Genomic DNA, 25,600 nt, shown 5'->3' with positions numbered 1-25,600 from the left:
CGTCGGTGACCGGCCACCCAGGCCTGACCCCGGCCGGGATTCCGGGAGCCACCACCGGGGAAGGGAGGCGGCGCGGCGGCCGGCCGAAGGGAGCGGAGCCACGCCCGCAGCGCCTCCTGTTTTGGAGGCTCGCGTGGTTCTGCCCCATTGGCCCCTGTGGGGGAGGCGGAGCTGCCGCCGCCGCCGCCGCCGCCGCTCCCGGGCTTCCCCGGCCTCTGGCCCTGGCCCCCCCGCAGGAGACGGACCTGCGGCCGCGCAAAGACCACAACTCCCACAAGGCCCTGCGGTCAGAGTGGGCGTGGCCGGGGCGGAGGGGAAGCCGGGGGCGGGGCAGCCTGGGAGATGAAGTGGAAGCGCCCGGCTCTCCCGCCTCACTTGCACCTGCCGGGAGCAGGGGAGGGCATCCCCTGCGTCTGCAAAGCGCGGACCTCTGACCCTGGAGTCTCGCAGCCGCCGGGAGCCGTCGCCTTGGGTCGTCCCTCGGACCGCCCGCCGTTCCCCGGCCCCGAGGGGCCCGGCAGGTCGCGTTGTGGGGAGAGGTCAGCATGAGCCAGGGGCCCCGGCGGGCCGGTGTCGGGCGGGGGGCGGCCGCAGTGCAGCTGCTGGTCACCCTGAGCTTCCTCCCGGGCGTCGTCGAGGCCCAGGTGAGCCGAGGGCCGGCGGTGGGGGAGGGGGCGGGGCCGGACGCAGGCGCTGGCGGCGAGCGGCCCGCGGCGGGGGTGCGGGCAGGGCCAGGCCGGACCCGCAGGGGCTTTGGAGACCGCGCGGGCGGGGGGCCGTGACCCGAACCGCCGCGTCCCGGGGCACATGCGAGATGCGCGCCGTGAGTGCGGGGCGGCGACTCTCGTGGAGGCGGCGGCAGGATGAGGGCGGCGGTGACGGTTCCCGGAGGCGTTTCCGCTTTTCCTTCTGGAGTGTGGGGCGGCGGGGCGTGTGCTGGAGCCCGGGCGGGAGTGGGGACGCCGTCCGCTGTGTGGGGAGGGACGCGCGGACGGGGAAGCCCGCCCCTCACCGGGGGCTCCCCCGCGTCCCTCAGGAGTGCCGCGGGCGGGGAGGGATGCCAGACCCCGAGTCCTGGAGCTCTCGGGCTGGAGAGCCCCCTGCTGCGCCCCGGCTCTGCCGTCCCTCGTTCTCGGGGGAGTTCTCGCCGGCTGAGCCGGTCCGCGGGGTCCGGGGGGCCCGAGGGGAAAGCTCGCGGACACCGCCGGTCGGTGACGGGTGACGTGGGGAGAGTGGGACAGCCCGGGGGGCGCCCTGTGACACCTGCAGGACAGAGTGCGCTGGAGGTCGAGGGTGTGGAAAGCCAGAGCCTTTGCCCTGAGAGCCCCGTTCGCTGCTTTCCTGCAGCAGCAGGTGTGGCTGTGCCCGGTTGTGCTGCGAGGCGGCGGAGCCGCTGGGAGGACAGGTGTCTCGGTGGCTCCAGGGCGAGCGGAGATGCGCATTTGAAGCGGTTGGTGCTCCCAGGTGAGGACGGCTGAAGCCGTGCGTGCAACCGTGTAATCATGCTTTTCGGACTTTGTTCTCACACTTTCCTCCTGGCGTTATGGTGCGTGCACTAAATCCCAGAAAGCACGAACATCATATTTGTGTGGGGATTTTTTAAATGAATGATTTGGTAAAAATCTAAGGGGCAGACTTCCGGGTTCGTTATTGGTGAGCGTGTTAAAAATGCAGATTCTCTACTGTTATGCTGAAAATAAAAAATAAATTAAAAAAAAATGCAGATTCTCTGGCCCCGTTGCCACCTGTGCTGATTTAGTGGCTCTGGATGGGACCCAGCGATCAGCAAGTTTAAACAGGCCTTGTTTGTAAGTAACTGCAACGCAGTTATCCTCTGAACTACCTTGTGAGCCCCACTTAGGAAACACTGAACTAATGGAAATCTGGAAATCTTCTAAAAAGTAAATTTTCCAAATTGTCTTTAGTAAAATTATCTTCTAGTGGTGATAGTTTTGGGGTATACATTTAGATATTTTTCTTAAAGGAGACTCCTCATTTTTTTCTTTTTATAGCCTATGTGAATTGTATACTTTGTCATCAATCTGGAAACTTCACTTAAGGTTTTTGTCATCTACTAATTACATGTGTTACTGTTTTATAATTGCACGTTTACTTTTATTATATCCAAATGAATACATATCATTTTATCATGTCCAAATAAATACATATAGTTCAAAAATTAAAGATTTGTGCATATTCAAAGGAACATTTTGTGAAACAGTCCTCAAAAGTGGATATGTTTGGTTTTTGTTTCCAGTGGTATTTTCTAATACAGTATTGGAGCATATTATAGATAGTATTTAATCTCCAACGTGTTTCAGTATTTATTATCTCATTTTATTGGATCTGTCTCCTAGAAGTGGGGCTGGTTTACTGGTAAAAGCAAATATTCATTTCCTCTGGAAGAATTTATTTTCAACCCAGGCCGTAACGAATTCTTGAAGATACAGTGTCAAGGAGAATAAGCAGCTAATAGGCAAAATCACCAAACACTAGTCACCATGAATGAGGTATTAGAAATATAGACTATGGAAAAAGACCTGTGATTTCTAGAGCTGAAATTAAAAACTCAATGGGTGGATTAGATAGCTGATTATGTCCAGCAGAAGAAAGGATTACCTAATCATGCTACCATTTTATGTCTTTTTCTACTTAATCCTGCAACACTTATCCTTTTCTTATCTTCGAATTTCACTAACAAAATTGGAGTAATCCGTGTAATCCATATGTGTTTACCTATTAGTTTTTGAATCCACAGGTCATGACTTCCAATGGATTATCATAGATGAACTGTAAACTCTTTTTTTCTTTGAACTGTAAACTCTTATCAAAGGTCAATCCCTGCCTCATCTGCTTTAGGTCCCATTCCCTCTTTCAAGCACATGGCTGAACAACTCTTCCCTTTCTCTCCTGGATTATTAGTTTTTCCTTCTCTGATGGACTGATACTGGCATTCTAAAACATGGTGTTAATTCTAGTTTACAGTTCCCTCTCAACCTGCCCAACTCTCCTGGCTCTGCTCCATTTTTCTGTTCTCTATCAAAAAAACTCATCAAAGGAATTATCCTTACTCCTTCCATGCTGGTTCTCTCTTCAACCTACTCCAGCTCCTCGGAAACTGCTCTTGGCAAAGTCCGTAGTGTCTTTCTTGTTAAAGCCAATAGTGAGTTTTTAAACCTTAGCTTTACCTATAGACAGCAGTTTTTTCCCCATGGTTCATTACTTACTCTCCTTGAAATACATCTTTTCTCTGGGCTTCCAGGATGCTGTCCCTTTCTGATTTTGTCTTGTCTTTCTAGCTAGTCTTTCTGGTATCTTTTGCTTGTTTCTCCTCTTTGGGCCCCACCCATGACCCCTAGGATGGGGATAGGGGTGCTAGAGATGGAGCACTGTAAAAGCTCTTAAAACAATTTTGACACATTTCCAGGTGAGCGCATAGACCCTTGCTGGGAGGGTGCGTTGGAGGCAGAGAAGGTCTGTACTTGCACCTCCTAATACCTTTGCCCTATGCCCCTATCTATTCTATTTGGTACTTCCTGAGTTGTATCCTTTACAGTAAACATAAGCATTTCCTTGGTCCTGTGAGCCATTGCAAATTACTGAACCCGAGAAGAGAGTCATGGGAACCCCGATTTATAGCTGGTCAGTCAGAAGTACGGGTGGCTTGGAACTTGGGGCTGATATCTAAGGTGGGGACAGTCTGTGTGTCTGAGCCCTTAATTCTGTGAGGTCTGCTCTGACTCCAGGTGGTATCAAAACTGATTTGGGCACTCACTTGGTGTTGGAGAGTTGGAGACTTGGTTGGTGTGAGAAAACCCCGGGTACCAGTAAAGCCAAAGTCTTATAATGGTCTCCTATTTCTCCTTTCATCTACTACATAGTCCCCCTTATTTTTCCTCAGAAACATTGGGCAAGTTGACTGCCTCGGGGCATTTATAGTTTGTGTTCCCAATGCCTGGAATGCTTTTCCCACTCTCCCAAATTGTGTGGCTTGTTCTTTTTCCCTCTTCAAGCATTGCCAAAATTTGACTGAGACCTTTTGTAACTCTCCTTTTGAAAATAGTAGCAACTCAGTCCTTCAATTCCTATTCCCTGGTTTCCCTGTTACTTTATTACCATTTGACAGACTCTGTATGTGGCTCACCCCCCCCCCCATTTCCTATGAGCATGTAAACTCATGGAGAGCAGAGATTTTTGCCTGTTTTTTTTTCTTCCTTTCTTTCTTCTCTTTTTGCACTCCTAGCAGGTAGAACAACAGTGCAAGGCTTATGTGAGGTAGATTCTCAAATATTTTGAATGAATGAATGAATGAATGAATGGAAAATAAAAGCATGAATTATTCAGAAGGAAGCTCAGAGAGATAATTGGTTAGTAAATTTTAAAGAGAGCTTAAGAGATACAGTCTAATATAATATGTCAGGTTGGAGTTCCAGAAGAATGTACCAGAATAGGGAAAAAGTATTGATTCCTGCATGTTAACATGAAAAAGGCAACCTAGTAGAAAAATGAAAAACAGGTATTTCACACAAGAAATACACATGTCTTATGGAACATAAAACATTATATTTCATCAGTACAAAAATCAGATACTCTTTCCTGCTTACTATATTGGAAAATTTTTTTTTAAATATCAAATAATTGTGGTGCCTGGGTGGCTCAGTTGGTTAAGCAGCTGCCTTCAGCTCAGGTCTTGATCCTGTGGTCCTGGGATCAAGCCCCACATCAGGCTCCCTGCTCAGCAGAGAGCCTGCTTCTCCCTATCCCTCTGCCTGCCACTCTGTCTTCTTGTGCTCTCTATCTCTCTGTCAAATAATAAATAAAATCGTTTTTTTGAAGATTTTATTTATTTGACAGAGATCACAAGTAGGCAGAGAGGCAGAGGGAGAGAGGGGGAAGCAGCCTCCCTGCTGAGCAGAGACCCGGAGGGCTGTGGGGCTCAGATCCCAGGACCCTGAGATCATGACCTGAGCCAAAGGCATAGGCTTAGCCCACTGAGCCACCCAGGTGCCCCAAATAAAATCTTTTTAAAAAAATAAAATAATGGCGGGCGCCTGGGTGGCTCAGTGGGTTAAGCCGCTGCCTTCGGCTCAGGTCATGATCTCAGGGTCCTGGGATCGAGTCCCGCATCGGGCTCTCTGCTCAGCAGGGAGCCTGCTTCCTCCTCTCTCTCTGCCTGCCTCTCTCCCTACTTGTGATCTCTCTCTGTCAAATAAATAAATAAAATCTTTAAAAAAATAAAATAAAATAAAATAAAATAATGGCAAATATATGATTTAGCAGTAACTTCTATCTGCTGTTGGTAGGATTGTGAAGTGGTATACCTATTTTGGAAATGAGCTATAGTAATTTCACTTGTAAGCATATAAGTTGGAGAAACTCTTATAAATATATATAGGGAGATAAAGAAAAAGGTGTTTGTGTAGCATTGTTCTTTAACTTAATCTGGGAACAACCTAAATATGGATTGCATTAGATTCCTGTTGCTGCTTTAACAAATTACCACAAATTTAGTGGCTTAAAATAATACAAATTTATGATCATGTAATGCTGTAGGCCAGAAGTCTGAAAATGGGTCTTACAGGGATAAAATAAAGGTATCAACAAAGCTGCATTTCTCCTGGAGGCTCTAGGGGAGAATCATCATTCCTTCTGTTTTCCAGGCTTTTAGAGGCTGCTGTGTTCCTGGCCTGTGTCCTTTTCCATTGTCTTAAAAGCCAGTAATGTAGCACCTTCCAGTCTGACTCTGACACTGTCTTCCTCTTACAAGGATCTTATTACTGAATTTGCTTAAATAATCCAGTATTAACTACCATCTCAAGATCTTAATCACATATGCAGAGTCACTTTTGCCATGTACTGTAACATATTCACTGGCTTCTGGAATTATGGCATGGATATCTTGGGGGCCATTATTCTGCCGACCTTACAGGTCAACAATAGAATAAATACACTTTGATATTTTCATATAATACAACATTTTCAGCAGGGAAAATGAATGACCATAAAACTCATTATGGTGGGTAGCTGGCAAAATATTAGCAAAAGAAACATGTCATTAATATTAAAGTTCAAAAACAAAAAGAACCCTCTATATTGTTTAGGGATGTATCATATGTGATGAAATTGCAAGGAAAGGTAATTAACAAAAATAGGTTATTCTACCTCCAGGGGGAGGGAGATGGCTATAATTAGAAAGGGACTTAAAAGATAATAGCCATATTCTATTTCTATTTTTTTTAAGATTATTTATTTTAGAAAGAGAAGGGGTGGAGGGTGGGGAGAGCTGGAGAAGCAGGTTCCCTGCTGATCAGGGAGCCTGCAGGGACAGCCTGAGGCTCCATCCCAGTACCCTGAGATCATGACCTGAGGTGAAACCAAGAGTCAGATGCTCAGCCTAGAGGCACCCAGGCACCTCTCTATTTCTGTTTTTAAAAATTTGGTGATATGCAGGCTTTTGTCTTAGTATTTAAGAGTTAGAAATAAGTATGTGATAATTTTGTATAACTTACCCCAGCCTCTACCACAATGAAAATATTTTTTTAAAAATATGGTGGTTTACTAAAAAGGAACAATTTAAGAAATATTTGTAAGAAAGAGCAGTCACTGGATAAAGTATTTTTTAAACCTAGAACGTTGTCAGTTGGTATTTCTACCCCCCCCCCCCACTCTCCACAATTACTTAGAATTTGAAGTTTTACAAATAGTAAGCTAGAGAAATGGAATAAAATTCAATAGTTAGTGACAGGATCTTAGTAACTAGGATAGTAAAGCATCTGGAATTCTAGAGCCAAAATTGTGTGAATGATCCTTTGCTCTTTAAAGATAATATACCTCTGACTCTTTGTGTTGTAGGGAGTTTGGGGACACATTTGCATTGCTAGAGGGAAAACATGAGAAAGAAACAACTGGGAATCTCTGGTTTCCATTTTCTGATCATCTGTGCATAGATTCCGCCAATGGATCATACAAATGATCTTTAACCACGTGGGTACCCCCCCTTTTTATAAAAATTTTAATCGAGGTAAGTGCAGGTTCCCTGCAGTTGTAAGAAATAATACAAAGAAATGCCACCTACACTGTATCTAGTTTAACCCACTGGTACCATTTGGCAAACATACAGTGCGGTATTATCACCAGGACATTGACACTGACGCACCCACTGATCTTACTCAGATCCCTCCTAGTCTCCCTTGCATCTGTACATTTTCTGTCCACTTTTACGTGTGCACCACCGTAGTCAAGATACCGAACGATTTCATCACAAGGATCCTTCCTCTTGCCCTTTTAAAAATGATTTAATTTTTTTAGAGAAGGATTGGAGAGGGGCAGAGGAGTGAGAGAGAGAATCTCAAGCAGACTGCCCACTGAGCATGTACCCATTGCGAGTCTCAGTCTCATGACCCTGAGATTGTGACCTGAGCTGAAACCAAGAGTCAACAGCTCAACCGACTGTGCCACTCAGGCACCTCTCTTCTTGCCCTTTTATAACCACTCTCCCTCCTTTCTACCCTTCTCCCTGACTCCAGTTCCTCTCCCTACTCCAGTCCTTAAGCCCTGGTAACCAACAAACTTTTCTCCATTTGAAAAATGTTGTAGGGGTGCCTCGGAGGCTCAGTGGATTAAGCTTCTGCCTTCGGCTCAGGTCATGATCTCAGGGTCCTGGTATCGGGCTCTCTTCTCAGCGAGGAGCCTGCTTCCTCCTCTCTCTCTTTCTCTTTGCCTCTCTGCCTACTTGTTATCTCTGTCAAATAAATAAAATCTTTAAAAAATGTTGTATAAATGGAATCACATAATAAGTAACATTTTGAGGTTGGCTTTTTTTCACTCAACCTGATTCCCTGAAGATTCATCTGATATGTGGATGTCCGTGAGTCCCATTTTTAAATTTAGCTGAAGAATGTTTTACGGAAATTTTGGATTCTGAACTCATTTTGTAAATATCATTTTCTATTCAGTTAATGTATACTTTGAGTAGTAGATAAAGCATGTATTTTTAAGTGTGATTATTTGGGACTAAGTCTCATTTTTACTTTGGAAAAATTATTTTAACTTTGCTAAGCCTTCATTTTCTTATGTGTAAAATGAGGATAATAATACCTATTTCATAGAATATTTAAAGAATAAATGAGATAACATGTAATGTTCTTAGCACTGTGCCTATCACATAACTGTTCCATAAATGGCAGTAGAAAAATAAGATGGGGTTACTACAGCAGTATTATTATAGTCTGTGACTTTTAGGTTAGTCTTGGAAGAAATGCTTTAGCATTCCTAGTACATTTGGATTTTATGTATGTTTGGGGAAGGGAGGAACATTCAATATATTTCTCTAGCCACTAATGCTTAGTTCTTCAGAATAGGTATATCTATTTAATCCTTCCGTTGTTCTTTACCTAATTGGCCATATAAAAAGTAAATGATTCTTTTAATGTTATGTATCTTTTTTTAAAGAATTTTATTTGAGAGAGGAAAGGAATGAATGGGTGAGTGGCAGAGGGAGAGGGAAAAACAGGCTCCCTATTGAGCAGGACTTGATCCCAGGACCTTGGGATCTCTACCAGAGCTGAAGGCAGAGGCTTAACCGACTTAAAACAACTTAATCGACTCAACCAACTGAGCCACCAAGGCACCCCTTTAATGTTACATATCTTAACAAAGACTAATTAGCTCAAATGAATAAACTATCTTTTTATACAATAGTACAGATTTGCTAAGGTTGAAATATCTATAATTTACATATTTTTAATTTTATATGTATATATTCCCCACCCCCAGGTAACCGGAGTCCTGGATGATTGCCTGTGCGACATCGATAGCATCAATAACTTTAACACTTTCAAAATCTTCCCCCAAATAAAAAAAATTGCAAGAGTGAGATTACTTCCCTTATTACAAGGTAGAGTTATAATTTTTTATTCCTTTAGGAGCAAAATTTTTACATAGCTCTCTACAGATGTGACTTTTATGACCCTTTTGAAAACCCATTTTGACTTCTCAGAACGCTCTGTGTTTTTTTTTTTTTTTAATCACTGGGATATATTAAGTATGTAGTAAAACCTGATTGTCTTTTTGAACACTGAGAACCTGAACCCTCTTCCTGTGTTTGGGAAATCCCTCATCTTTCAGTTTGGGGACAGAGACTACTTCCACAGAAGCTGAAAGTGCCACAGACTTACTTATCTGTCAGCTTTCACTGTAATTGAGGCTCCGCCATCTAGACCCCTCCCAGGCTGTGTGTTGTGCTGCTGGGCCCTGTCCTGTGTTAGTGCTTTTCTCAGTGTAAGTACCACAGCAGCACATGGTTCCTGGGGAGCTCACTGGAAGGGCTGCTGAACCAGACTAAGGGCACAAACAGAACAGCCTTCGTAGTAATACTGAGGAACTGATTCTTAAATTGAGCGCTCTGCTCTAGACCTTTACAGAATAACCAATGCTAGTTTAAAGGTAGCAACAATAAGCAATATTCAAAAGCAGTATTTTAAATTGAAGAACAGTATTTTAAAATCTAACAGTATTCGATTGGGTTTATAATTTCTTTGATACTCATTTTTAGTTTATTTTAAAAATTGAGCATGATTTTCTTTTTTATCCTGATTCTATATAGCTATCTTAGTCTTTAAATATTTCTGAGGATAAAAAAAGAAATTAGAACAGGAACTAATAGCCATTATTTTTATGTCACCACCAAAATTTTGGCACTTAGTCATTGCCCTTCTTTTTTTGAAGGTGACAAAAAATTTTATTATGTCGTGTGCCTAGCAAGAAATGCAATAGCCATTTCCCTTGTTTTTGCAACACTCTATATCAAATTTCTGGAAGAAATTCCTCCCTAATTTCTGGAAAAACACCTACACAGGTTTCTAAATGACCAAAAGAGGGAAAGATACTTTGGTTAACAATCCTATTTTACATAAATATAAGGGGGAGTGATTGTTTCTCAACAGAATGTTAGGGTTTACAGGAGGAGGAAAAATGGAAGTTGGATAGGCAAACATAACAGTGTTTTAAGAAAACATTCTAATCAATGTGATGAAATTATTCCATATGTAATGGAAATATCCACTTACTTCCCAAGGGAGGGTAATGCAGTGATCTAGTTAATGCATTTGTCTCCAAGTCAAGGATATTCTGATGATGATTATTCCTTTCTCTAGTTCTGCCAACCTACAAATTAAACAAAAAGGACATTTAACCACCATCAGTATACTTTTCATACACTAGTGGCAGAAAAAGAAAGCAAAGAGAATAGGTTAATTTTAAACATGTGCAAACATACTTATGATTGAGCAAGGATATCTAGGTGGAAGCCAGTTTACCCCTGTCAACTGCTCAGTTGGCTGCTGAGTTGGTATTTATAGTTTCTTATACTATCTATTCCATTTCTTTATTCACCAAATATTTATTGAATAACTACTTAGCAGTAGGCGTTCTTTTTTTTTTTTAAGATTTTATTTATTTATTTCAGAGAGAGACAGTGAGAGAGAACATGAGAGGCGAGAAAGTCAGAGGGAGAAGCAGACTCCCCATGGAGCTGGGAGCCCGATGCGGGACTTGATCCCGGGACTCTAGGACCGTGACCTGAGCTGAAGGCAGTTGATCAACCAACTGAGCCACCCAGGTGCCCAACAGGCACTCTTTTTTAAAGAGTTTTCCTATTTTTATTATTATTATTTTTAAAGATTTTGTTTGTATGTCAGAGAGAAAAAAAGCACAAGCAGGAGAAGTGGCAGGCAGAGGGAGAAGCAGGTTCCCCGCTGAGCAGGGAGCCTGACACAGAGCTTGATCCCAGGACCCTGGGATCATGACCTAAGCTGAAGGCAGATGCTCAGCTGACTGAGCGACCCAGGCAGGTAGGTGCTATTCTAAGTGCTGTGGATACAATAGTGAATAACACAAAGACTCTGACTTCATGAAGCTTTATCCAGATTAGGAAGGCAAACAATAAACAGTGAAATTTAATGTCATATGCTTACTAAGGTTAATGCTATGGAGAAGAATAAAGTAGGAGACAGAATAAATTAATGGGGTGGGGAAGTTAGGTAGCTTTACTTTTAAAGAAGATGATCAGGAAAGGAAGGTATCCGTGCTGTGCCATTTGAGTAAAGACCTACATAACGTGAAAGCTGTGACAAGATGTGGAGAGAGAACATTCCAGGGAAGGAGAGTAGAGCTACAGGTATAAACGTCTTGAGTGCAGGCATAAAGGTTGAGCGTGTTTGAGGAATAAGTTCAGCCTGGCTGGAGCAAGGTGAGTGAGATATGGAGAGTTGGAAAGTAAGAGCCAGATGAGAAAATCTTATGTAAGGATGTTGAATTTTAGTGTAAGTGTAATAAGCTTTTGGGGGGATTTGTGCAAAACAGACTCTCAGGGTGTGAAATAGGAAATAGAGAAACCATGTAGGTTTTTGCATGAGACCAGATGAAAAGTAGAGTTGGAATAGGGCAGTAGAGTTGGAAGAGGTGAAAAGTAAGCAAACGAAGATCGTACATAAGAGGTAACACCAACAGACTTACCTGATGGGGTGAATGTATTCTGTGAGAGTAGAAGTGAAATCAAAGATGATGTGGAGTTTTGAGCATATTACAGAAAAATATATCCTGACCAAGTTAATCTTATTCTAAGAATGCAGGAACAAGGCTTTTAGATCCTCAACACAGTTCAACACACATTCCTGATTTTTAAAAAATTTAATAGGAATGATGGATACTTCCTTAACATGATCATTTTAATCCTCACATTAGCATTGCCACCATCTTGCTTGTTGGGAAATAGTCGAGGAATTCTCACTTAGGTGAGGGACCCAGGGTACCCACTGTTCTTTACTGCTGGAAATATTAATTAGCATACCAAACAAGAGAGAGCAACTAGAGGCATAAACATTTTTGAAGAATAAGTAAAACTATCTCCATTTATAAATGACAAAATAATACTAGAAAACTTAAATAATGAACAAAAATGATAAAAAAATGCATTAAGATAGCAGACTATAAACTTAATATACAAAATCCCATATCTTCCTAAATGTAAACAATAAGATATAACAAACAAAATCCCCAGTTACACTGAGCAGTCAAGAAGGTCACTGTCTGCCAGCCCCATTATTTTCCATCACGAAACTCTGGATGTTCTTTGTAGCACTTACTACAATTTGTAATTAAACAGACATGTATAATTTCTATTCCCTCCAGTAGACTCCAGGTGGGTAAAGTACTTTTTTATATATCTTCTTTGCCCTAGACCCTACACAGTGCAGACAGTGGGTGCTCAGTGCACACTGATGCGGGTGGGCGCTCGGGAGAACCCTAACGGGTAAGGTGCTGACAGACATCAGAGTAAAATGCTGCCCAGGGTCTGCAGGTGAGCAGTGTACTTGGACTTTATTTCTTTTTTGAAGTGTCAGAGGACTAATAACAGTTATTTTTTTAAAATTAATATTACAACTGGGTGTCTGAAAAACTGCAGTTTCAAATTTTGAACCCTATAGATGCCACAGGGTAGGACTTTTTCTTCTTCCCACCACCACATCAGTGGTGTGCAGCACAGGGACACCTAGAGAGTGTTGAAGAATTGTGCCATATGTGTGCTAACATTTATCCAATCTTTCTCTCAAGGTCAATCTGAAGCGACCATGTCCTTTCTGGGCAGAAGATGGCCATTGTTCAATAAAAGACTGCCATGTGGAGCCCGGTCCAGAGGTAAAATAAATTAAAAAAATAATAATAAGGAAAACATTGCTTCCTCTTGGGCTCTTAGATAAGCATGAATTTATATTTTAGGCCACTGTTAATGGATTTAGACTTGTCCTCAAATTCATATGCTGTCACCTCTCTCTTTTTAACCACATTCTTGAAGGTTTATTTTATACTTGTCACCAAAACGGGTTTGAAAAAGCTCTTGTACCCAGTAGTATTGATTGGTTGTGGAAGTATAGTATGGTTCTAAGCCAGGTGGAAGCCTGGGCAGCCTGTTCTAGGACTGGATCTACAATTGGCTAACTCTTATTTCATGCTTTGTTGAATATGCTTTTTATTTCATAAGAAGAGTGATGTTAGTGGACCTTAACTTTTACATTTAGAGTTGGAATTAGAGTGCTTTGTAAAGCAGAGGAATTTCAGGCTTGGTATGAGGTCTTCACTTGGTGGTTTTGTTACATTAAAAAAAAAGCAGCTATACTTATATTTTAGACTTTTGTTTTAGACATATACCATAGTTAATTCTTCTTAAACAATAGTTCATTATAAGCTGTGTTTTCATTTCACTTTTTACTTTTCTTACCTAATCAATTAATCTAGTTTGTTATCATTAAAAATGGGGAAAAAACCTTAACCAATGTCCTTTGTAAAGGGACAATTTAAAAAATCCTCTTCATTTTCCTTTAAGAATAATTTTTTTTAATTTTTTCATCTGAAATAATTTCAGACCTACAGAAAAATTGGGAGAATAATACCAACAGTCCTCATTTATTTTTATTCAGATTCTCTGAATTTTTATCACATTTGCTTTATTACTCTTTGTATATATTATTTTCTGAACTATTTGGGTGTAAATTACCAACAAGGGGATACAATACTGCTAATTACTTGTGTTTCCTTAAAAACAAGATTATTCTCTTATGTAACCACAATGTAACTAACAAAATCAGGAAATTAACATTTTTATAATACAATTGTCTAATCCATAGACCTTAGTCATATATTGCTGAATGACTTACTAATGTGCTATATAGCTAAAAAAAAAAGTGTTTTATAGTGTACATTCACCTCATGTGTACAAAATGGTGCTTCAGTAGTTCCATATACTATTCAGTGCTGATCAAGATAAGTGCACTCTCAATCCACTTCCCCGGTTTCAGCCATTGCCCCCTCCTTATATCCTCTCTGGTATCCATCTCTTTATTCTCTATAGAGTTAAGAGTTTGTTGTTTTGGTTTGTCTCTTTTTTGTTCTTGTGTTTGTTTTGCTTCTTAAATTCCACAGGTGAGTGAAATACTGTGGTAATTCTTGTTCTCTAACTGGCTTGTTTTCCTAAGCATTATACTCTCTAAACCCATCCATGTTTTGCAAATGGCAGGACTTCATTCTTTTTTATGGCTGAATAATATTCCATTGTATGTGTATACACCACATCTTCTTTATCTGTTCATCTATTGATCAACACTTGAGCTGTTTCCATGGGTTGTCTATTGTAAATAATGTTACTATAAACATAGGAGTGTAGGGTGCCTAGATGGCTCAGTGGGTTAAGCCTCTGCCTACAGTTCAGGTCATGATCTCAGGGTCCTGAGATCGAGTCCTGAATCAGGCTCTCTGCTTGGTGGGGAGCATGCTTCCTCCTCTCTCTCTCTCTCTGCCTGCCTCTCTGCCTACTTGTGATCTCTCTCTGTCAAATAAATAAGATCTTTAGAAAAAAAAAATAGGAGTGGATATATCCCTTTGAATTAGTGTTTTTGTATTCTTTGGGTAAATACCTAGTAGTATAATTGCTGGATCAAAGGGTAGCTCTGTTTTTAATTTTTCAAGGAACCCATATGTTATCTTCCATAGTTACTGCACCAGTTTGCATTCCCACCAACAGTGAATGAGTGTTACTTTTTCTCTACATCTTCACCAGCACTTGTTTCTTGAGTTTTCGAGTTTAGTCATTCTAACAGATGTGAGGTGATAGTTCAGTTTGTTTTTGATTTGCATTTCCCTGATGATGCATGATGTTGAGCATCTTTTCATGTATCTGTTGGCCATCTGGATATTGTCTTTGGAGAAATGTCTGTTCGTATCTTCTGCCAATTTTTTAATTGGATTATTTAGGATATTGTTTGGTGTTGAGCTGTATTAAATTCTTTTTTTTTTTTTTGAAGATTTTATTTACTTATTTGACAGGCAGAGATACCAAGCAGGCAGAGAGGCAGGCAGAGGGAGAGAGGAGGAAGCAGGCTCCCTACTGAGCAGAGAGCCCAATGCGGGGCTCGATCCCAGGACCCTGGGATCATGACCTGAGCTGAAGGCAGAGGCTTTAACTCACTGAGCCACCCAGGCGCCCCGAGCTATATAAATTCTTTATATAATTTGGGTAATAATCCTTAGTTGGATATGTCATTGCAAATATCTTCTACCAGTCAGTTAGGTTGTCTTTTAGTTTTATTGGTGGTTTCCTTTGCTGGGCAGAAGTTTTTTATTTTAGTGTAATCACAAGTGCTTATTTTGCTTTTTTTTTACTTGCCTCAGGAGACATACCTAGAAAGATCTTGTTATGGTCAACATCAGAGAAATTACTGCCTGTGCTCTGTTCTAGGAATTTTATGGTGTCAGGTCTCACATTTAGGTCCCTAATCCATTTTGAGTTTTTGTGTGCAGTGTAAGAAGTCCCATTTCATTCTTCTGCATGCAGCCATGCAGTTACCCTTTGTTGAAGAGACTTATTCCCATTAAATATTCTTGCCTCCTTTGTCAAAGATTGACAGTAACATCATGGGTTTATTTCTGTGCTTTGTATGCTGTTCTGTTGACCTAAGTGTCTATTTTTGTGCCAGGACCATACCTTTTTGATTACTACAGATAATATAATTTGAAATCTGGAAATCCCTTGATTTTCTTTTTCAAGATTGCTTTGGCTCTTCAGAGTCTTTTGTGGTTCCATACAAAGTTTAGGATGTATTTTTTCTAGTTCTATGAAGAATGCTATTGGTATTTTGATAGGGATTGCATTAAATGTGTAGCTTGCTTTGGGTAGTATAGAAATTTTAACAATATTTGTTCTCGTAATCCATGAGCATGGACTGTCTTTCCATTTCTTTGTGTCATCTTCAGCTTCTTTCATCAATATTTTAAGTTTTCACAATCAGGTCTTTTCACCTCTTCGCTAAATTTATTCATAGCTGCTTTATTATTTTGGGGACTGTTGTAAATGGGATTGTTTTCTTAATCTCTCTTTCCGCTGCTTCCTTATTACTGTATAGAAATGCAGCAGATTTTTGTACATTGATTTTATGTCCTGAAACTTTACTGGATTCATTTTTAGATGTAGCACTTTTTTGGTGGAGTCTTTAGGGTTTTCTACACAGAATATCATGTCCTCCGCAAATAGTGAAAGTTTGATTTCTTCCTTAACCAGTTGGGTTGCCTTTTATTCCTTTTTGTTGTCTGATGGCTGTGGCTAGGACATCCAGTACTAAGCTGAATAAAACGGTTAGAGTAGATATCCGTTTCCTTTTTCTGACTTCATGGTAAATGCTCTCAGTTTTTCCCACATTGAGTATAATGGATTTTCTCTATAAGGCCTTTATTATAGTTGAGGTATGTTTCCTCTAAACCTACTTTGTTGAGGGTTATTGTTGCTGTATTTTATTGGATGCCTTTTCTGTATCTGTTAAAATCTGAAGCTTCTTTTCCTTTCTCTTACTGATATGATGTATCACACTGATTGATTTGTAAATATTGAACCACCCTTGCAACCTGGGAGTAAAGGTTGATCAGGGTGAATGATTTTTTTTTAAAGGATTGTTGGACTTGGTTTGCTAGTATTTTGTAGAGGATTTTTGCATCTATGTTCATCAGAGTTATTGGCCTGTAGTTTTTTTTTTTTAATTAAAAAAATCTTTGTTATTTTTTGTAGTTTTTAAAAAAGATTTTATGTATTTGACATTTGACAGAGATCATAAGTAGGGGGGGGTGGGTGTTGGTTGCAGGGAAGCAGGCTCCCTGCTGAGCAGAGAGTGGAAGGCAGGGCTCAATCCCAGGACCAGGGGATCATGACCTGAGCTGAAGGCAGAGGTTAAACCCCCTGAGCCACCCAGGTGCCCCTGTAGTTCTGTTTTTTAATGGTGTCTTCACCTGGCTTCAGTATCAGGATGATACTGGCCTCAGAGAATGAATTTGGAAATTTTCCTTCCTCTTCATTTTTTGAAATATTTTGAGAAGAATAGGTATTAACTTTTCTTGGAATGTTTGATAGAATTTGCCTATGAAGCCATCTGGTCCTGGAGTTTTGTTTGTTGGGAATTTTTTTTTTAAAGATTTTGTTTATTTATTTGACAGAGAGAGATCACAAGTAGGCAGAGAGGCAGGCAGAGAGAGAGAGGGAAGCAGGCTCCCCGCTGAGATGAGAGCCCCATGCTGGGCTTGATTCCAGGACCCTGGGATCATGACCTGAGCTGAAGGCAGAGGCTTTAACCCACTGAGCCACCTAGGCGCCCCATGTTGGGAATTTTTTGATTACTGATTCAATTTCATTGCTGGTTATCAGTCTGTTTAAATGTTCTTTCTTCCTGTTGCTATTTTGATACATCATATGTTTCTAGGAATTTGTCCATTTCCTCTAGGTTGTCCAGGTTTGGAGTATGTAATTTTTCATAATATTCTCCTGTAGTTACTTGTATTTCTGTGGTGTCCATTGTTACTCTCTCTCGTTTGCAATTTTGTTTGGTTCCTCTCTCTTTCTCTCCCCCCACCCCCTTTTTTTAATGAGCCTGGCTAGAGGTTTGTCAGTTTTATTTATCTTTTCTAGGAACTAGCTCCTGATTTCATAGATTTCTTCTATTTTGTTTTAAAAAATTTTCTGTATCATTTATTTGTGCTCTAATCTTTATTATTTCCTTCCTTCTGTTGGTTTTGGGTTTTGTTATTCTTTTTGTAGCTCCTTTATATGTAAATTTAGGTTGTTTGAGATATTTCCTACTTCCTGAGGTAGGCTGGTATGATCCTAAACTTCCCTCTTAGAACTGCTTTTGCTCCATCCGCAAGAGTTTGGACCATTGCGTTTTCATTTTCATTTGTTTCCATGTAATTTTTATTTCTTTGAGGTCTTTGATGACTCATTCATTGTTTAGTAGCATGTTATTTAATGTTGATGAATTTGCGCTCTTTTCAGATTTTTTCCTGTGGTTGACTTCCATTTTCATAGTGGTGTGGTCAGAAAAGATGCATGGTATGACTTCCATCTTCTTGAATTTGTTCAGGCTTATTTTATGGGCTAATCTGTGATCTGTTCTGGAAAGTGTTCTGTGTGCACTTGTGGAGAATATGTATCTGCTGTCTTAGGATGGAATGCTCTGAAAATATCTTTTAAATCCATCTGATCTGGTGAATGGAGCCATTGTTTCCTTGTTGATTTTCTGTTTGGACAATCTGTCCATTGATGTAAGAGGGGTGTTATAGTCTTCTATTATTATTGCATTCCTATCGATTAGGTTTTTTTTTTTTTTAATGTTGTTAACTGTGTATTTGGGTGCTCCCATGTTGGGTGCATAAATATTTATAATTGTGTATCTTCTTGTTGGAGTCTCCCCTTCATCATCATATAGTGTTCTTCTTTATCTCCTGTTACAGTCTTTGTTTTAAAGTCTGTTTTGTTTGATTTAAGTATTACTACTCCAGCTTTCTTTTGACATCCATTTGGATGACGAATCTTTCTTCATCCTCTTACTTTCAGTCAGCAGTTGTTTTTACATCAGAGATGAGTCTCTTGTAGGCAGCCTTCTAGATGGCTTTTGTTTTTTTTATCCACTGTTTAATTCATAGACACCCCATATCTTTGGATTGAAGTGTCTAGTCCATTTACATTCAAAGTAGTTATTGGTAGATATAAATTTATTACCAAGTTGTTATTTGCTTTGTGATTGTTTTGTAGTTTTTCTCTGATCTCTCTCTTGCTCTTTTTTGTGGTGTTTTGGCTTTCCTTAGTGATATACTTGGATTCCTTTCTCTTTATCCATTGCATATCTATTGCTGGCTTTTTTTTTTCTTAATTTCTTTCAGTGTAACAGAATTCATTGTTTATGCACCACACCCAGTGCTCCATGCAATATGTACCCTCTATAATACCCACCACCTGACTCCCTCAACCTCCCACCTCCCACCCCTTCAAAACCCTCCAATTGTTTTTGATAGTCCATAGTCTCTCATGGTTCATCTCCCTTTCCAATTTCCCTCAAGTCCTGTCTCCTCTCCATCTCCCCATGTCCTCCATGTTATTTGTTATTCCTGGTTTTTGAATTGTGGTTACCATTAGGTTTGTATATAACATCATTTGCATATAGCAGTCTGTGCTAAGTTGATGGTCATTTAAGTTTAAACCCATTCTTTATTCCTTTCTGCTTAACATTTTGGACATATGGTGTCATATTTTATATCCTTTGTGAATCTCTTGACTGATATTTACAGATATACTTATTTTTACTGCTTTTATGTTTCCTACTTTTCCTACTCTTACTTACAGTTTTTTCTTTACATTCAAAGAGTCCCCTTTAATGTATGGCGGGGGTAGTAGTCATAAACTCCGTTACTTTTTGTTTGTCTGGGAAACCCATTATCTTTCCTTCTATTCTGAATGATAGGCTTGCTGGATAGAGTATCCTTAACTGCAGATTTTTCTTTTCAGCACTTGAAATCTATCATGCCACTCTCTTCTGGCCTATAAATCTTCTGGTAAAAAAAAATCAGCTGATAGCTCTATGGGTTTTCCCCTTGTATATAACGGTTTTCTTTTTTCTTGCTGCTTTAATTTTTTTTTCTTTATCACTACTTTTTGCCATTTTAACTACTATGTGTCTTGGTGTGGATCACCTTGGGTTGATTTTGTTGGGGGATCTCTGCCTCCTGGATCTCAGTATCTGTTTCCTTCCCCAAATTCAGGAAGTTTTAGCTATTATTTCTTCAAATTAAATTTCTGTTCTCTTCTTTTTCTACTTTTCCCAAGATTCCTGTAATTTGAATGTTATTACACTTAATGGAGTCACTGAGTTCCCTAAGTCTATTCTCATTTTGTATAACTTTTTTTCTCTCTCACATGCTCAGCTTGATTACTTTCCTTTACTCTGTCTTCCAGGTTGTTGATTCATTTGCCTGTTTCCTCTAACCTACTATTTATTCCATTTTGTGTATTTTTATTTTCATTTATTGTGTTCTTCATCTCTGATGTGTTCCTTTTTATTTCTGTGTTAAGGGTCTCACTGATGTTCTCCATTCTTTTCTCAAGCCCAGTGAGTATGTTTATGATCATTACTTAAAATTATCTATCAGCCATACTACTTATATCCATTTCACTTCGATCCGTTGCTGTGGTTTTGTCCTGATCTTTCATTTGGGACATATTCCTTATCTCACTTTGTCTGATTCTCTGTGTCTGTTTCTGTGTGTTAGCAAAGTCAGCTCTGCATCCTCCTCTTGAAGTTCACAATCTTATGAACAAGATGTCCTGTAGTGCCCTGTGTTAGAGTTGTCCCCTATTCTCCGGGACCTGGCACATCAGGGACTGTCTCCTGTGTGTGTTGCATATGCTCTGCTCTTGTGTCCTGGCCAGCTTTTCCTTTAGTCCAGTTGTCTAAGAGGCTCTCTTAGCTTGTTGTGAGCTGTGTTTGGTCCCCCGCTGGAGGGCTGCACATTTTAACAAGGTGTGTGCTGGTCTGTTTGTGAGAGATCTGTTTCCTGCACTGATGGATGGAGGGCTGTGTGGGTGGGGTACCAGTTACAACAGGATGTGTCTTGAGCTTCTGCAAGGTCCACAGCTGCCCACACTGAGGCCCTGTGGGTCAGAATAAGCTGCACTGATGATGTTTACACTGGTCTTCCATGGGAGGGGATCCAAAACCAGAACTGACACAAATGTGTCAAAAAGGGGACTTTACTAGGTGTGGGTGGGTGGAGCTCAGTGTAACCAATTTAGCTAGAAAGCCTTGCATAGTGCTGGTTCCCACAGGTGCCTATGTGTTTATGCTGTGAGTGGGGATGTGGAGGTGAGGGAAATGGTGCCTGCCTCCTTTGTTCCTGGAGGGGTCTCCCTGTGATCCCTGCCTTTCAAGACATGCTCTGAGATTAGTAAGTCCCATATGCCCTAGTTGTTTTTCAAATTGCTGCTTCTATGTTGTAGCTACCTGGGCTGTTTGTCCTATTCCCCCCCCACCCGACCCCGCTGTCTGTTTTAAGGGCAGGAACTCTGCTTCCTAATGCCTTTCAGCTCTCCCAGAGTGGAGGTGCTGATTTTTAAAAATCCAAGCTCAACTCCCACTGGTTGTAGGAACTCCTGAAATTTGGAGCCTCTGGCTTTCAAAACCAAAAGTTATGGGGATTGGTCTTCCCCATGCATGTGGGATAGTCTGTTTCTCACCCTTCCCTGTACCTCCAGTTCTTGACTGCAGATGGCCAAATCCTATTTCGTTCCCCACTACATCTCTACCCTTCCTACCCAATTCGATGTGGCCTCTTCTCTGCCTTTAGTTGCAGAGTTTGTTCTGCCAGTCTTTGGGTTGTTTTCTAGATTATTTGTGTGAAGTTTTTGTTTTCTATTTGTATCCATAGGATGAGGTGAGCCTAGGGTCCTCCTACCCCATTATCTTCCCAGCCTCAATCCCAGCTGGTTTATTTTATTCTTGATTTAGTTATTAGTTTTACATTTTTCATTACTTCTAATAATTCTCTTCTGTGATTGTTATGTGTCATTCGTAACAATCATCTGTGATGCCTACCCCAGTATGTCTAAAAGGTTTATTGTTAAGATTTGTATAAGTCAAGTTATTGTATTTAGCATCAAACCTTTAGAAAAGCTGCTAAAGGTTTTGATTTTAGCATATTATACTATACTAGTCAGAGGACACACTGTAGCCAGCAGTCACTTTTGGTTAGTATTCCTTCCACATTTTAAATTCAGGTTCGTGGCTATTAGATTTGACTTAAGTTTTATAGTCTTCTCTCTTCTGCCTTCTGTTAGATGTACTAGCAAATACTAAAATAATAAAATGCTGGCAACAAGTAATGTTTTAATCTATTAATCTTTTTATTGATTAGGGAAATATCTCTAATCATTATTTATATTCTTCCACCTGGCAGGAAGATATTTATTCTGAATATTTGGTTAAATTTACCTAAGCTAAAATTTACCATGACACATGAAAAGATTTTAGTAGGTATTTTGCTATACCATAGAATCCGATGCTGGAAATCAGTCCCCTAGTTTGATTAGAGGATCAACCTGTGATTTTCTGCTTTCAGATACGATTTTTTGTTTAAAATTGTGTCTGATGAACCAGTTATAATGATTTCTAGGTTTGCTTATTAAAGCCTGAAACTAATTACTGGCTTTGTAGAAAAGAAAGCTGGACATAGGGATTTTCTATTAGTAAACCCTGATTATCTAGATTGGTAAACCAAGGTGAATCCTGTGCACCAAGGAACTGATTCTGTCAGCATTAATCCTAAACTGCCTATACTTTAGATGTCAGTTTAGAGCAGAAATTAAGATTGAGAATAAGATTTTTCAAAGAACTTTGAAAAATTTTAAAGCTTCTTTTTCTGTGGTAGGAAAGTTTATGGAATAGTGATTTTTGTCAGTTTTTTTTTAACCTAAAAATTATGTGAACTATTCCATACTGCATTACAGTTTAAATTATAGCTGATTTGGGGGTGCCTGGTTGGCTCAGTGGGTTAAGCCTCTGCCTTCGGATCAGGTCATGAATTTAGGGTCTGGGGATGGAGCCCCACATCGGGCTCTCTGCTCAGCAGGGAGCTTTCTTCTCCCTCTCTCTCTCTCTCTGCCTGCCTCTCTCCTTGTGATCGCTCTCTCTTTGCCAAATAAATAAATAAAATCTTTAAAAAATATTTTAGCTGATTTTGACACTGTTATTTTGTATATGTCGTTCAGTTTGCTAAATTATGATTTACAAGACCATAAATTGTTTTTTTATTAGATAGTATGAAAACAGTTTGAATGAATGTTCATTTTTTTCATCATAGAATAAAATAGTCTCTGTATTTGAGCAGTGGCATTACTAATTTGTGAAGAAATCTCAAGAAAAAATGAAGATAACTTCCTAAATTTTTCTTATTCTTTTAAGAGCAAAATTCCAGTCGGAATTAAAGCTGGGAGTTCTAATAATGTGAGTCACTTTTCTTCCTTGAATATTTTTTGCTTTACATTGTGAAACTTACCATTTCCTGCTTGATAGAAGAGAACTGTTCTGGAATTAGTTGGCAGTGGGAACATTTTGCTCCATAGTCCCACCTTTCTAATTCTTGCCACAGGCAGAGAACTTGAATATTTTACAGTTAAATTATATAGATTCTTTTGAGATACATCAATTCTGTCTTCTGTAGAAGAACTATAGTAGCATAGTATAACTATAGTATCAGATGCCCTGTGCAACAGGTGTTTTATCATGCATGTATTTTTAGTCTTGTGTTCCAACTAGTCAACCTGTCATCTTCAGGATTATATTGTATAGGGTACACAGTTATCAAGGTATTTGAGGCATAGTATTTTAAATGGCATTAAAATTTTTTTATTTTATAAAAAATAAAAAAAAATTTTAAAAGTGCTCAACGTAAAAAAAAATTTTATTTTAAAAATATTTTTTCAGTTATTTTTTATTCTTCATTATGCTTTTGGAAATTTTGTCTCTGTTGATATATGTAGCTTTGTTAATTTTAATAGTTGTGTAGTACTCCATTGTATGAGTATCTCATTGGTTGGCTCTTCCTCTGCTGATGGGCATTTCAATTGTTTGGAGTTTTTTGCTATTATCAACAGTGATGTATCAGCATTTTCATCCTTTGTCTCATTGTGTACACAGGTAAGAGTAGACAGGTAGATATTTAGGTAGATATTTAGAAGTAAGGTTGCTAGGCCATTGATTATGCCTATCTTAGCATGATGAGATAGTACCAAATACTTTCTAAAGTGGTTGTACGTTATTTTTGTTTTTTGTGTTTTTTTTAGTGTTGCTCTGGATATGGTTTCAGTTGTAAGACTGTTGGTTCAAGGGTTTATTCATTTTTATAGCTCTAGATAAATATTGTCAAATTACTTTCCCAAGAGGGTTTTCTTATTTTACATGATCACCAGCATACCAGTGGTAATTGTTTTTAATGTCTTCTTTTGTTGGTGGGAATTTGTGACTCATTTTGATTTCCATTTCTTACATATGTAAGAGGTTTTGATAATAGGATGTATCTGTGTCATCACTGACAGATTGCCAGTGGAACTTGAAATAGAGAGAAAGCTAATAGTTATTACTAAACTTACTATGTACTTCCTTTCAGTACTCAAAAGTGGCAAACAATACCAAAGAATTAGAAGACTGTGAGCAAACTAATAAACTGGGAGCAATTAACAGCACACTAAGGCAAGTTTAAAAAATATTCTCTTATTTAGTATATTTATATCAGAAATATTCTGTTTTTCTTGTGATTTTGATGAAACAGTAAAAGTTTCAAGTCATTCTCTTTTTTTTTTTCAAGTCATTCTTATGAAGTTATTCTTCATCCTAAATTTCATGATTGCTTTGCTTCCTCCTCTTAGTGGATTTCAAAAATATATCAATTTTTTAAATTTAATTTTTTAAATTAAATTTTTAAATTTAAATTTCAAAAATATATCATCAATAGTGACTTTATCAAAATGTAAAAATACAGAAGATTGTTCTGCTAACAGGACTTATGGATCCATTCTTCCTGGTTATTATAGGAAAAGGAACTTGAACTTCTAAGTCTTTTGTAAATAGTAATTCAGTCTGTGTGTTACATTCTGAACAGTTAAAGTTTTGATTATCATGACTATTAAGTTTCATAGATTTTTTTCCCTATTGACTTTTCCTTATTTTCTCTAAGTAAAACCTGCTTGTGAAGGCCAACATAATTTGTGAGTGGTCTCAGATTATGCATTATGAAATGACTGAACTAACCCTCTATAATTGAGGGTAGGGAATGGATTATTACTAATCTTTTTAATTTCCCTATTTGCTTAGGTTGGCATTTGTGTACTATAATTGTTAGACTTAATAAAGCTATCAGTCATTATTTATTGAAAAATCTTAATATAGACAAACCATAAGTGACTCTTAATCTCACAAAACAAACTGAGGGTTGCTGGGGGGAGGGGGTTTGGGAGAAAGGGGTGGGATTATGGACATTGGGGAGGGTATGTGCTTTGGTGAGTGCTGTGAAGTGTGTAAACCTGCTGATTCACAGACCTGTACCCCTGGGGATAAAAATATATGTTTATAAAAAATAAAAAGTTAAAAAAAAAAGAAAAGAAAAATCTTAATATAGAAAACTAGAGAATATAACATAATAAGATAATAAAATAAATTCATTTTATTTATTTATTTATTTAGTGACTAGATATTAACTTTTTCTACTATGTTTTTAAAAAGAGAGAAATGTAGATAAATTTGAAACCCCTATGCCCTATTTCCTAATTCTGTTTTCTTTCCTTCTTAGAGGTAACTACTATCATGAATCCATCTATGGTTTTGTTTTTATTATTTATATAAAATGATGGTTATTTTACATATGATTTTATTCTTTCCTTATATAAAATAATACTGAATTTAACATCCAAATTTATTTTTACACTGTACATGTTGCGTTCTAGATCTATGTTAAAACATGGGAGATTTGTCTCATTATTTCAGCTGATGAATGGTTTTTATCAGATGACTATTACCTATTTTACTTATCTGTTCCTCTACTGATAGACATTTGAATTATTCAGATTTCTTACTTCTACAAATTATGTGACCTTGAGTGCCTTGATAAATTTTTTGGCATACAGTAGGAAATTTGGCATGCACTAGTGAGATTGCTGAACCTTATGATGCCCCCGTGTACCTGTTCT

The 25,600-nt window shown here is 39.2% G+C and overlaps 1 long non-coding RNA gene across 2 annotated transcripts; it reads left to right on the top strand.

The window, feature by feature from the left end:
- Nucleotides 1–314: 314 nt before the first annotated feature.
- LOC309857971 lies at nucleotides 315–24,396 on the top strand. 2 transcript variants are annotated; one of them, XR_014307995.1, is made up of 7 exons: nucleotides 315–644; nucleotides 6,853–7,021; nucleotides 8,776–8,896; nucleotides 12,239–12,358; nucleotides 12,613–12,696; nucleotides 22,821–22,862; nucleotides 24,025–24,396. It is a non-coding gene; the product is annotated as an uncharacterized lncRNA (long non-coding RNA). The 2 variants fall into 2 exon arrangements; XR_014307996.1 differs by lacking the exon at nucleotides 6,853–7,021 and having other exon boundaries at nucleotides 24,025–24,314.
- Nucleotides 24,397–25,600: the final 1,204 nt, after the last annotated feature.

The sequence above is a fragment of the Mustela nivalis genome (assembly GCF_964662115.1).
Source record: "Mustela nivalis genome assembly, contig: HAP1_SCAFFOLD_1617, whole genome shotgun sequence".
NCBI lineage: Eukaryota > Metazoa > Chordata > Mammalia > Carnivora > Mustelidae > Mustela > Mustela nivalis.
Note: the sequence above shows the minus strand (reverse complement) of the source record. Positions and strands in the feature narration are given on the sequence as shown.